Source organism: Ischnura elegans, chromosome 12 (assembly GCF_921293095.1).
Source record: "Ischnura elegans chromosome 12, ioIscEleg1.1, whole genome shotgun sequence".
Lineage (NCBI taxonomy): Eukaryota > Metazoa > Arthropoda > Insecta > Odonata > Coenagrionidae > Ischnura > Ischnura elegans.
Genome location: NC_060257.1, coordinates 76,195,573 through 76,209,682, shown reverse-complemented (window position 1 = coordinate 76,209,682; position 14,110 = coordinate 76,195,573).

The following is a 14,110-nucleotide window of genomic DNA, read 5'->3' as shown; positions in this document are numbered from 1 at the left end:
ATTAAATAGGAGAATAGAGGGGCATATTCATGAATCCATTAGCATCGCCAGTCATACTACAGAAGTCCTCGGCACTGAAAGAAATTTTATTTCCGGTAGTACCTTCTCTCATCAATCTGAAGAGTCCAATTCTGACTTCGCAGAACAACATGCTACTGAACTGGGTGATTGTGAAAACGGAGTGGGAGCTACTCCTTTGTGTAATGTTTTTGAGGGAGATAATGTGGACGGTTTGCAAAATGTATCTTTGTCAGTAGTATCTGAAATGAGCAATCATGGACTGAGCGAAGGAAGGAAAAGTGTCGGGGAAAAAGTTGAAGCTTGTTTTCAGGACAAACTTGCCATCTGGGCAATAGAAAATAATATAACCCAGTCGTCTATGTCAAAGCTTTTGGCAATTCTATAGGAGCATCCTTGCCATTCTTCCTTGCCCCGAGATGCGCGAACGCTGCTTCGGACACCTAGACGGACTGTCGTCAAAAATATGGCACCTGGCGAATTTTGTTATTTTGGATTGTTTGGCGTAATCAAAATTGCCTTAAGTCACTGCCCATCTGACAACATTCCTGATACCATTCAGTTGTTCATGTGCATTGATGGTCTCCCTCTTTCGAAGAGCAGTGCAAGCCAATTTTGGCCCATACTTTGTACATTGCTCAGCGATGATAAGCTTTTTGGCCCTTTTGTGGTGGGCCTCTATCATGTGAATGCAAAGCCAAGTTCATCTGTTGAATTTTTAAGAGATTTTATGGATGGCTTAAAAAAATCTCTTGGACACTGGCATTGAATTTAATAATAGAGTTGTAACTGTTAAGTTGAGTGGAATAGTGTGTGATGCTCCTGCAAAGGCATTCATTACCTGCACGAAAGGACATGCTGGTTATTTTTCCTGTAATTAAATTAAGAAAGAAGAACTTTGTACTTTCACAATAATATTAATGTGAAAGTACAAAGTTCTTCTTTCTTAATTTAATTATGAATCGCTTTCACCAAGTTACGCCTCAAACAATTAATTTTTCCTGTAGTAAATGTTCACAAGAAGGGAGGTACATTCGTGGGAGTGTGTTACCCTTCTTTGGATTATGTCTTAAGAACAGATGAAGGGTTCAATATCTATCTATAGGGTATGTTTATCTTAATTGGTACTTTTTAACGAAAATTATCGTTGAGACTTCAGGTACCCAAGTAGCAAAATCTGATAAGAAAAATATATTTTGACATATACTGTACGAATATTTTGAAATTATTTTGTAAAACATATTAGCTCTCTCTTTTTCGCTTGACATTTTTTGTATGCGTATTACCTCATAACAATGTGCATCTAAAAACACCATGTGATTATTATTTTCTTATTCTGTTAGAAATTCTTACATTCTATTCCACTGGTGTTCGCATAACCTTATAACTTAAATCATTTTTCAATATCCTTTTGCTGCTCGGGTAATTCCATGAAAGTTATTTCATGTCAATTCATTTAGGCTATTACAACACTTAGTTCTTCATTGCATGTGTAATGATATAAAATTTTTCATCATTTTGACTGCTGAGATAGTTAGTGAATAAGAGTAACAACATAGTATGCTCTACCTCTGGCACATATAATGCATGCATTCTTTAAAATGAATCACTTTCACAGAGTTACGCCTGAAAACATCAAATTTTAACATGCATTCTTTTTTCCAGACACGTATGAGGGAGCACGTGCTCACTTAAGAAGGGCAGAGGATACCTCTCACCTAAACACAAAGTGAGGACATCGGCAGAGGGAAACGAGTGAAGAAAATTCGACGTATGTCGAGCAGTGAGGACTCATCGGAGGATGATCCTTGCCAATCACAGATAAGGTGTAGGAGAATAGACGACCTCCCAAAACCTCCGTCCATTTCCTCTATTGATAGATGACATAAGAATAGACTTGCCATTCCGATGACATCTCTCTCTCCAGTCAAAATGTTATCTCACTCAGAGAGAGAGAATTACTGCCTTGGTCACCTCCTAAGGGCCCTACAACATCGGCAGCAAGTGAGATTGGCTGATTGGGTATTACTTATGTGAATGTTACTAGGTGCTTAGTTTGTTGCTAGTGTAATTGTAAGGATTGCGGGTTCTTGCCCTTGGTGTCGGGAAGCGAATAATCACACACAAGTATTTTAAGTTTTTGACCCAAAGTGTATTTCCATTCAAAAAACCCAATATCAAAATCCATTCAAGCAAAAGGCATGAAGTAGCGAATAATCACACACAAGTATTTGAAGTTTTAACCCAAAGTTTATTTCCCTTTGAAATCCCAGTTTCCAAATCAATTCAATGAATATACAATAAGTAATTTGTGCGTCTAGAATAGCCAAAATTTAGAACATTACCAAAAGTCTCGGGAAGGAGAGGAGCTGCTGGTGATGGCACGGGTGGATAGCGAGGCGCTTAGGTCGCACGGGCCATACGGCCCGTGCTTCGACTCCAACTGTGAGTTACTGAGTGAGTTCCTGAGTGCGTCAGTGTTGAGTACCAATTGCATCTACACCGTGCCATTATATAGGTAAGAGGAACCAGGATGTTTTCGTCCAAGAGGAAGGGGAAAGGAAGGGGAAGAGGAAGGTTAGGCGTTCTTGAAAGTGAAAAGGTGCAAATCCCAAGGCATAGTTTGTCACAGCTGGCTATTCTGAGACGTCACACAACAACATATTTATGCATATTTTGGAAATGGAAATCCTCCATTTCCGGATCACTACAATACTCCCTTCTTTATTAAAATTGATTGATCTCTCACGAGATCGATCACATTTATACAAATGAAAAAGCAATCATAAAAACAATGAACCATTAAAATTCCCCTATACACCAAAAAAATTCACTGCTAATTACATAAATTTAAAACATGTTAAATTGCAATATTCAACAAAAAATAAAAGTATTTATACACAACAAACAAAGAAATACCATTATATCGTCCGTATTCCTAATTCTGTTTCACTTCTATATTTTCAATCCTTTTTTTTATTATCACTAAAACGAAACAACACAAAAAGAAATAATTCAGAGTAAATTGGAAAGAAAAAGTTTATAAATGACAAATATGTCAAGTCCTATTGATTAAAAAAAATGCGTACAAATACCTACAATTTTTCAATATCCCTTGTATTCCACATGTTCACTTCACTTTTCCACTTTTTATCACCCTCCTTTGCTGTTCTTTAAGTCCATTGTTTATTCACACAGATCCAAAGTGACTATTCGTCGCCGTAGCGAATATCAGTTCACTGTTTTCTTGATGAATTTAAGGGGGGGATAAGATAAGGACAACATGGGCACACTTCACTTTGTTTTCTTTCACTCATTACACGCTAAACACCAATTGTTTGTGTTATTTTTCACTCTTTTACACTCAATAAAATTTTCAAGGATATGTTTTACTAATGCCTTAATCTTTTCCCTAGCCGGCGTATGCTATATTATGTCATTAAACTAATGATTTCAATTACCCCTTATGATAATCCTGGTCAACTTGGAAAATTCCTCACACTCTTGGGACCCATCCCTTGTTAATATCCCTTTTTTACTTTAAGCATATTCCCTCTTTAAAATCACAACTATCTATCCTCTCTCTCTCTCTCTTCTCATTTTTCCACCCGGGATCGTTTTCCTGTTCGTACCATACCAACGTTTGATTCCCCCAAAAATCAAGCGTAGGTTAACAACTCCCGAAAGGTTACGAGACAGTGCGTCTGCATTATAGTGTTTTTACAGGCATGTATGGGATTTGGAAAATTGTACTCGCTCAATGGAAGGTACCCGCGCCTCACGCTTGTGGATCGGTACTTCAGCGAAAATATCAATTCCAATTTCAATTATCAGCTAACCCATTAAAGCCTTTAAACTAAATACGTAACGAGATACTATATTTAGAACACTAGCAAGAGGCATTCCCTTAGGTGGCGCCGTAGTCTCACCCCGCATTGTTTAACTGCCGGCAGGCGCAAGTGACTACATATGGCATGTGGCATTCTAATGAGCCAATACTTGCTTCTAAAGCATGACTGATTTTGAATGCAAAAAAAGGTTCAATGAAATCGAGGTACCGAAGTACAGGTCAATCACTCTAGAAGTCCCTCAATGTCGCAAACGCAGCGACGGCTTCTTTAGACCATTCCAATTCCAAACCTTAGTTCCAATATGCTCAATTCTCAATATTACTTAAATCGGAAACAATTATTAGAGCTACCCAGATTTCGCTCATTACCCGAGCCCTATCTCTTACGGGTTTCAGAGGGACCAATTACTCCACTTGATGAGGATTCCCATACTCCTCGGGACAAACAGGAGCTTTAAAATTACTAATACTAACTATCGACTAAGAAAATTCAGAAAACTAATATCTAATTACCGGCCAAGAAAATTCATAAAGAGGCATAGCAATCATTTCCTTGATATTTTCTATTCAAAGTTCTTATTAAATGTCGTAATCACCATTGTCCTTCGTTGTCGGTGATGATCTTCTTTCTTCTTTGCGCCAACTACTTGCACTGCTTCCTTGGTGACACCACCGCTCTGGAAGCGAAGTGAAAGTATCCCGGCGACAGTTTGTCTCTGCGATGCCTCCGGCTCTGAAGGCATTGGTCAGCGGTCGTTGTCCGTCTGAAAAGGTGCCTCCTCCGAAATACCGCATTGTTATGACAGATATTTTGGTTTCAGCGCTCCCGGACTTTACCGTTACTCGTGAAATAGATGGGCGAGCAATTGCCACTCGCATCCACCGTTTACCACCAAGCTCTACTTCCCGAGAAAGTGTTTCCTGACACATCAAATTTAGTTTTTCTGGCAATTTAAAGTATTACGCGGAATTCATTACCCCAAAAATTAACTCTAGAGACGCAAAGAATGTAAAGTGAGTGTGATTATCGTTCCGACGCGTGTAAGGTGATCATAAATGAGCCTTACACTACCTAGGCAATAATCCCACAGTCTTTTGGGATGTAATTACCACTCCCTCCCACAGGGGGGCTATGGCAAAACAATCCCACCGCTGCCACCATTGTAAGGGTTGCGGGGGTTCTTGCCCTTGGTGTCGGGAAGCGAATAATCACACACAAGTATTTAAAGTTTTAACCCAAAGTTTATTTCCCTATGAAATCCCAGTTTCCAAATCAATTCAAGAACATACATAAAGTAATTTGTGCGTCTAGAATAGCCAAAATTTAGAACATTACCAAAAGTCTCGGGAAGGAGAGGAGCTGCTGGTGATGGCACGGGTGGATAGCGAGGCGCTTAGGTCGCACGGGCCATACGGCCCGTGCTTCGACTCCAACTGTGAGTTACTGAGTGAGTTCCTGAGTGCGTCCGTGTTGAGTACCAATTGCATCTACACCGTGCCATTATATAGGTAAGAGGAACCAGGATGTTTTCGCCCAAAAGGAAGGGGAAAGGAAGGGGAAAGGAAGGGGAAAGGAAGGGGAAGAGGAAGGTTAGACGTTCTTGAAAGTGAAAAGGTGCAAATCCCAAGGCATAGTTTGTCACAGCTGGCTATTCTGAGACGTCACACAACAACATATTTATGCATATTTTGGAAATGGAAATCTTCCATTTCCGGATCACTACAATTGCCAGCGGCGCGAGAAGAAACGGAATGGCTGCAACTCCATTCGGCGCCTACCCCAAGGCTCATCCCAGCGGCGACTGAGGAGACGGTTTGGCGACACACGCGCGCGCCGCCCACCGCCCCCACGACCCCAGCGGAAGAAGAAGAGACGAAAACGCCCCCGGATCCAGAGAGCCCCCTTCTTCAACGGGGAAGAATACCCCGACCCCTATAGACTAAACTCATTTTTTTTTGTTTTCTCGTCGTTCGTTTTTATTTTTTTTTTGTGTGATCAGTGTCACAAACTTTTCACGGGATATGGACTAATGTGTGGTTATATATATAAACATTCTTTTTTTTCTACTTTCCAAATTGACTAATGTGTTTGGTACTCATTCCTTTTTTTTTTCTCATCTCCATTTATAGTCTAATAATATGCCAGTCCCCCAAGCAACCAATCAAGGGTGGAGGTCAGCAGAGCGATGGGGGGAGTTCTGGGTGGAAGTAGATGGGATCCCCTGGGCTGCTGACCCCTACCAGTGGAGGGAGGACCTGGTGTACGCGGCCCGCCCGTTGGAGAGCCGGGAGTGGGGCAACGACGACGGCCCCACCTTTTGGTTACGGTTCCAAACGCGGGAGGAGACGGAGGCGGTGCTCCTTTTTGGGCGAATACCCGTGGCAGGGGCACCCAACCTGGAGGTGCGCCTGTGCCACCCCCTCCATGTGCGGGGATTATGAACATTATAGTGGGGAGTGATAACACGAACATTTTATTTTATTTTTCTAATTCATGTATTAAATATAGATAACTTCACGGACAGCTATGTGTGATTTTCTTTCTTGGCATTATTACTTCTTCTTTTGCTGTCCTTTTTACGGGAACCGATTGGTTCCCGCCTTTCTATTTGTGTGAATTTTTCTTTCTTCTTTCTCTGTGTTTGTACTGTCTAAAAAGAGGAATGAGTGTTAATAAAGTGAAGAAAAGAGGAAACCTACCTAAGAACTAAAACGGCATTTACAGGCACATAAAAATGCGAGTAGCCTCGTCGGAGGCTGCTCGATTTCGCGAAAGGAGGGAGTATTGTAATGGCCCGAAATTCGGGGGCCATTTGCAAATTATTTCGCGGAGGACAGGGCTGTTTGCGAGGCAGAGGACGATGCACAAACAGCCCTGTTTTTCATAAAATGGGAGATCCGGGAGGAGGAGAAGGAAAGGCAATGACCGAAAGACTGGCAAATAGGAATAAACACCATTAATGGAACGCTCACGGGTTCTAACTTTTCGAAGGGGGGGGTCTAGCTTAAAAGATATGTTTTCGCGGAATATCCCCCACCTGGGCTTTTTTGAACGTCTCTACGTCATTCGAGAGACACTATATAAAGGTAAACCGGGAGATACTTGTGGTCGTCTTCTACTCCGAGTCTTCGACTACTTCGGGGTGAAGTTCTGATCGCGAAAGGCGTGATTGTGCACGCCTTGATTATTGTAAACTCTTGTCTCGCGCCTGCTTGGCTCGTCGATACCCGCTTCCCGGGATCTGGTATTTTGCTTTCACTCTCTTCATACCTTGCTTTAAGGCCCTCTCTTGTGGGCCATTTTCGCCATCAGCTTCCGTTACTTGCGAAATTTAGACTTCATAATCCCTTCCCCCTCCGGGAACTTGGGAAATTCCTCGCGCCCTACCCATCGCTAGACCAGTATTTGCCAGTCTATCGCCTGTCGCCACAGCGTGCTGCCGCCTTCTCCTGCCTCCAGCCTCCCAGGGTGATTCGTGCCGCTGCCGGAAATAAAGGTAGAGTTCCTTTTTCTTTTATTAAAATGCAATCCATGTACTGTCATTGATACCCGACGCCAAGGGCAAGAGCCCACGTTAAAATAGTTCGGATTCGAGTCCCGGCTTATCCGGGGTCGGGTCGCGACACTAGTTCCTAGGATTCTTCTATTGATTTGAGCCTACCTCAGATTAACGCCTGAAATCATTTATTTAATTTAATTTAGAAAGAAATTTACAATTCCTTTCTTCCCTAGATTTCAGGAGACAGGTATTGAGGGAATTGGCTGTGTTGCGAGCCACTGCAAATAGAAATAGTGATGCTATTCAAGCAATCCTTGATGCGGTTTGCAATACTCAATCGAGAAATAATGTTGACGTTAGTGCAGCCCTGCCTGCAAATCTGCCACCGCAGTCAATTGAACATATGGAGAAATTGGAGGAAGATCTTGTCGATGAGACATTGAAGAGTAATATGGTAAGCCTTCTTATAAATCCTAGTTTGTTTCATTTTATATTCATACTTGTGATACGTTTTTTGACTTGATATTTTTGTATTAACTTCACGTATACCATTTTATGGCATCAAATTTTGGCTGAACCTGGCCAAAAAATTGTGAAATTAATATTGTAGACTTGTTTGTATATAAGCGTAGTTATGTCTAACTCATTTATGGATTACTCTTTATCATATTGTTTATTTATATAATAGGTAATTTGTTTGTCGTATTGGGGGCATTAATCTTGCCGATGTGACGAAGAGAATGTTGACGAGGTTAATGTCAGATAATTTGGCATCGCAATTTAGCTGGGTTGGAGCAAAGAAAAAGAAACCTTTGTCCAGCATGGTAATGGCAGATGTGATCCTAAGTACAATAGGGCATCCGGTGACCTGGAAAACCAAGAATTCTTGAGGAATTTTTTAGTCATGAGGAACTTGGGGAGTTTTTGTATTTCTCTGAAAACTCCTGGAAATTATTTGGCAGCCAGCAATTGTGTGCCTGACCTACCTATTTTGCTACTCAATGCTCAATCCTACCCAGCTCAATCATTTGAAATTATTTGCAAAATTATATTGCGTAATGCGTGGAATTGTTTTATGGGTGTACCTTTTCCTTAGTGGTGGTGAGGTAACATTTTTTACCACTTCCATGGAACCCTTGTGTTGGTATGTAATGAGCAAGAATCTTACCCTTGATCAGGCCAAAAAGCATATTAAATGCTAATTTTCATTCTTTGTGACTTAATTTTCCACATTTGGTATTTATAAAATATTAGACATTTCTATCCCAAGGCCTTGGTCAAGAATTTTGCTTGTAAACAGCGTTCCAAATCTCAGTAATGTAACCATGGAGCCGTGCAAGATGCAAAACTTGTCACATCCTCATCACCGAACCCCTTCCCGATCAATTCCTTGCCTTCCCTCTCCCCTCAGTGTCGGACATATCCTGCACAACAAAAAACATTGTATATATACTGTTGTGCCAGAAATGCCCGGCTTTTTATATCGGCTTACCCACCACTCCCCTTTGCATCCGAATGAACGGGCATCGCTCTTCGTGCAATAGCGTTTCTTCTGTATCTGCTTCCCTTCCAGTCGCCTTTCATGCTTCCTCCCACAAAGCTCTGTTTGACCAATGCTATAAAGTGGGAATATTAGCCTCCCTCCCCCGTCTACCACCCCCCTAGAGCTGAAGGACTTGGAGCAGTCATGCATATGGGCTTTCCGTGCGTTTTCCATGAAAGGTCGGCGTTTTTCCTCGATTGAAGAAATAAAGGCCAAATCGCTGAGAGTGCTCAAGGACATACCATAAAGTGAATACCAAAAGTGCTTCGAAGATTGGAAAAATCGCTGACATGTGTATTATATCTGGGGGGGGACTACTTTGAAGGGGACCACATTGATGTAGACGAATAAATATTTTTTTGAAAAAAAACGAAAATTCCGGGTACTTTTTGAACAGACCTCGTACGTCCGGTATTTGGGCCCGATTCGAGTCCACTGCACAATCACCTCCTTCCTCTGGTGATGCAAGGACTCAATCAGTGATAACATGCCCAATTTAAAGACCCGCGGGTGATGCTGATGAGGTTTCGGTGAGAAAGAAGGTGCAAAGAGTTTAGGAAGTGACAATTTGTTTGTTTTTGTATATATTTTCTATGGTGTAGTTTTTTGGGGACTCTTTTGGTTAACTTTATTTTTTCAGTTTTTCAATATCATTTTATATTTCTATTTATTGAGTGTATGATATATATGAGATTTTTATTCTTTAGGTGTTGATATTTTTGCTTTGATGTATACAGTTTTTTTTTTTTTTGGGATTTCTGGTGAATGTTTTACTTTTCATTTATTATGATTTTGCATTTTTAAATTAGTTATTTTATGTGGATACATTTTGTTGTTTTGATATTTGCGGCATTTCTTTTGAATATTTTTCATTTAGTTTAATTTTTTTGTTTTCATATTCTTACTGTTTTTTTTTTTCAATTGAAAATATATAATGAATTGAATCGTTTCTCCAACTTATATTTTTCCATATTCCTACTTTTATTCCCCTTTCCACTGCTTATTTCAGAAATTGAACGCATTTGTGAGTAAGATGCTCACTGTGCAGACCGGCTGGGGTGAAATTTACCCCCACTCAGTTTGAAAATGCATTTTATAAGTTATCTTGTGCAACACATTCATGAAGTTCGCCCAGTAGAAGACTCATTACTGAGAAACATTTGTCGATCCCTCCCTATCCCATCCCGATTAGTAGATGAGCAGATTTCCTTCTAAGACTACCACATGGAAGTAGGTGGAAGAAGAATTTAACCAGCACGACGGCATGACGAGGGTAAGCACATTAGTATGCCATGATTTGTAAAATTTGTGGGGAAGCATTTTTATTCTTATCCTTCAAATGTTAATGGAAATTGTAAATGAAATTTCTTTTTCTTAAAAGCGTACATGGAAACAGATAAAAAGGTCGTGGGAAAACATGAAGGCTTAGAGGAAGCGAGAGTTGACCGCGGCCAATGGCTAGATGGGAACGGGTGGTGGGCCATACATCCCTCCGAATGTGGACATGAGTCCAGAGCTGGAATTTGCAATTCCAGCGTTGCAGCACTCACTACCCAACACACGGAATAGCGACCGCATAAGGAACAGAATGGAATATTTAACAGCTGTGCTCTTTTCATTTGGGCATTCATAAAGTAAGGAGCTACCAAGGCTGTGAGATAAGAATTGCTTTTTAACAATGTATTTTTAATTACATTACATTAATTTTTAACAAAGCACTATTGAGTAATGGTTCCAAGACCTCTAATGGTTTTTTACTTGCATATTAAAAAATTGTGGAATTGAGGAAATGAAAACTGTTTTTGTTAAAAGAGTGGCGACGTAATATACGCCAATGTGTCGGCAATATCATTGCTTTCTTGTCCTTTGGTATTTAATTATTTAAGTAAGAGAGAAACAGACCCGTATCTGGAGGGGGGACATCGCCTGACGTGGAAGAATTATTACATGCAAATCTATCTGAATTTTTTCTTTATATATTTTATCTGGAATAAATGCATGTAATATGGAACCTGCCGACAAACCTGATGAGGCTATGCAGGACCAACATTTCTACAATTTTTAGCTTACTATTTGTTAGGTATTGAATCTATATTGTTTTTATGTACCCGTTAGAATGTTATCAATTACAAATTTACACTAGTTTCCACAAGCAACTTGTATCTGTTTACAGGCATTTGGTTATAAATTAATGAACAAATATGTAAAATTATTATCATTATTGTGTCCATGAAACCACTTGTTCATAAATGCAAAAACCCTAGCCATATCAGACATCAGACAGATAAGACAAAAGAAGTACCACTCTGGTTCACAGCCAATCATTACATTCTGAATAATAACAAAACTCAACATCTTACACGGTCTTAAAATTGTTGAGATAAATAATGACTTTGCTGATCTTCTAGGTTTTAATAATAATGCAGAATGGCAGTTGATCATGATGACTGTATAGAAGACATTTATGACGATTTGATGTATGCCTGTCAGTGCTGGGGTGAGCTCTCCAATGAAACATTAATTTCCGGTTTTAATTCTGATAGTTCGCCTATCTCTAAATCAACAAATTATTGTCTGACAATGCATGAGTTCATAAAACAGCTCAAGCCCAACTTGAGAGAGAAGAATATGCTTAATTTTGGTTTGGCTGTACGAGCCTAATAGGATTACTTTAATGCCAGGGTCACACAGTGAAATTCATTGTCTCAAGATAGATTCAAAACAGGCATGAAAAGTCAAGAGTTAAGGTCAAATTGTAAACCATTTGCTGCTGTGTTCCCTCAGTTCACCGTGGGCGTTCAGGGAATGTACCTGTATAATGCATACAATGCTTGCAACTGGTGCATGCACCCAGGTGACTGGGATAAAAACTGTCATTTATGCATGCATCTAAGACCCTACCTCACACCTGAGAAATCACCACCAAGCAGAGGACAATATGCTCAATGCCGCAGGAAGTGGTATGCCTGCTAATGGTTTTGCAAATCATTTCACTTGTAAGTGAAAATATACCAGCAAGTGAATGTACCATTATGCTTTGCCTGAAGAAGATTAAATTGATTGACCAGGTGAAAGTGTTGAACAATGAGTTTGGAATGCATTACACGACCGCAAGTCATGCAGTAAGGGATAACATACCGTTAATAGCCAGCTATATGCATGACTTTGTTTATTAGTCGAGTGAGGAAAACAGATGCTGGACATTGGTAATCTTTAAATGTGGATAAAATACAATGAAATTATTGATTCCAGTGTGTTGACAACCCAGTAAGATTCCACGATGTGCTTTAAAATATTTTATTGGCACTCAAATGTACTTTTTTCCGAGAAGGGGAAGGTGAATAGTGACTTTTACTTGAAAGATATTCTCATCCACAGATGAATGCTAGGAGTAGGGCTGGAGGTAAGACTGAAACTGCCCTTATAAATGCTATACTCAGATGCTAATGACAATTGGTTTTGCCAAAGCATGTTCATGTATGGGCCAGTGGAGATCCAAACATACACAAGTCTTCTCCTCTGTTAATAATTTTTCATGGTAAAAGGACTGTTTAAGAGGCAGATGAATACAGCATACTTCACTTTCTTTAACTGTGAAAGGATGCTGCTTGCCATTCTCGTTCCAGCTCAGCTTTGCTCTTCAGGTTGGATGGAGAGCATAAGCATCTTCTGCTTAATGCTTGTGTTCATATATCCTTAACTGCTGACCCAAATTCTGATTTGTTCTTACAAGATATAAATGCACAACCAGTTTGGAGTGTTCATGTTTGTGATGAGCTGCTTGAATCAAATGTTAGGAAAAAATGTCTCAAATACCCTATGCTGTTTAACTTGTTGCAGCATCTTGGTGTGGGAATTGGTTATTGTGGGAAGGGTGCAGATAAAGCAAAATCATGGAGCCACTTTCCGGCCAATAGGTAGACACAGAGAGGGTCACGAGACGACATGAGATGGTAGGCGGCTTCTTGGAGGGCGAAGGCAATGAGAGTCTCACACTGTGTTCGAGGGAAAGAATGCACCTGTTCTTTGTGAATTTAAGGTGTTAAACCAGACGTCCAAATTGTCATCTTACCATACCTTCTTTGAACCTGGCCCTTTCTATTACGCTTAGCACTTACAACTGTACCTAAATGTCAGTTAGGTTTCAGAGTTCAGTTGAATTTGGTCGATATCCTCCAATTAACCCGATAGAAATTTTCACCTGCGTCTCTACCAGACAGTCTGCAGTAGTTTGGGTAATAACTTGGTAGTAGAGTTCAAGCAAAAAAAGTATATTCAATATTTCTTGCCTTCACTTAAATACTAATCACTTGTCCCCGAGGACAATGTCGAGAAGCACACAGAGCCTCCACCCTTTTAGTCGCCTTTTACGACAAGCAGGGATACTGTGGGAGTATTCATAAAGCCCCTTCCCACAGGACTAACATCCAACAGGTACATCTACATAATACCTCGCAAGCCTCCTAAAAGGCGTGTGGCCGGGGGTGTTAGGACACCGGCCATTTACACAAAAATGAAGTAACGAACGAAGTCATGACTAGCATTTATTTAAGTCCTCCATGGTTCAATGGAAAAACGAATTCCCATATCTATCATTCGGCAAAACATCTCAATTTATTGCTTCCATTGGACCTGGTAAAGTGGGGCTCTAATATTATGTTCTCCGTGTTGCTCTTAAAGATATCCATTCTCAATTGTTCAATCAAAGCCTAGCGCGTAGCCGATTCTCTGGCCTATTCCCAGCCTAATTCACTTAACATCTGAGTTATGCTGACTGTACGCCCATAGCAGTTTTTGAAGAACCGCACAACCTTCATTTTATTTAGCCCGAGGATTAATTCTTTCTGCACGGGATCCCATACGCTCGCTGCATATTCAAGGTGCAGTTGGACGAGTGTGTACTCTTCTTAGTATTGGGAATGATGAATAAAACTGAAGGACACTGGAAAAATATGCCAGAATTCCAAATCATAACTACTAAAACTCATATTTATCCTGATAAGATTAAATAGAAATAGCTTGTGTGAAATGGAATCAATGCAATTGGTACAAAATTATTTTTATCATTTATTGTGGAAACATTTTCTTAAAAAACTGCTAGAAAAGAATCGCTAAAAAGTTACGCACAAGAACCATTTGATAGTAGCATGCGACTTTTATTGATTCAAGGCATTTCCTCCAGAGAATGACACTAAAGAG